Raw genomic sequence first — 771 nt, 5'->3', positions numbered from 1 at the left:
GTAGCATCGAAGATAGGTGAATCGACGTAGTCACGAGGGATATATAGGGAGACGCTATTAGGTTATACTTCTACTTAATGGTTATCATGGCTCAGAGCAATCCCAATGCAAATCTACTTTGTTCTACCAATGTTAAGAATCAATGAAAAATTTTAACGAGTGACTAAAACAACTGTTAGTAACCGCGAGTACCAGATGTTGGTGATTATAGTCAATTTGCAGTTAGTAGACTACGAAGCTACTATACAGACGACAAATGGACGCCTTGACCAACCCGTTCACGAGTAGAGCGATTTTGCATCTAACTCACTAGCGCCACCACAGTCAATATCTCCGATAAATGGAATCGAGTTATTTTCCAATTTTACCGATATAATCCTGGAATTTTGTTCTTACTATGCGTGTCATATGCTTTCTACGATATCGCTTTTACAAATTTTTCACAAATATTGCAGCTCCTTAACAAATGGGAGAAAAGATGAAAGATCATCGGTAGTCGATGAAATTTTCTTCGTGATTGGCGAGCAAGAAATTAAGCCGTAGAGTGTACCCTTGTACGATAAAGCGGATTCATTAGCGAACGCGGGAAATTTTTTCGTTACTACGCCGCCTTTGCCGGAAGTAGGTCGCCGGCCTTTCGCGGAACACACTGGGGATATATCGAACGAAAACGGAACAACCGACGCGTAAGTTGTAGTCGTGGAGCGTGGCATGCGCAAACAGAGTTATATCCGGTAGGGGAAATATCTTCAAGGAGCGTGAAAGAGCGTC

This window comes from Eufriesea mexicana, unplaced genomic scaffold (assembly GCF_001483705.2).
Source record: "Eufriesea mexicana isolate 0111107269 unplaced genomic scaffold, ASM148370v2 scaffold320, whole genome shotgun sequence".
Taxonomy (NCBI): domain Eukaryota; kingdom Metazoa; phylum Arthropoda; class Insecta; order Hymenoptera; family Apidae; genus Eufriesea; species Eufriesea mexicana.
The sequence above is the reverse complement of the archived record's forward strand: the minus strand, read 5'-3'. Positions refer to the sequence as shown.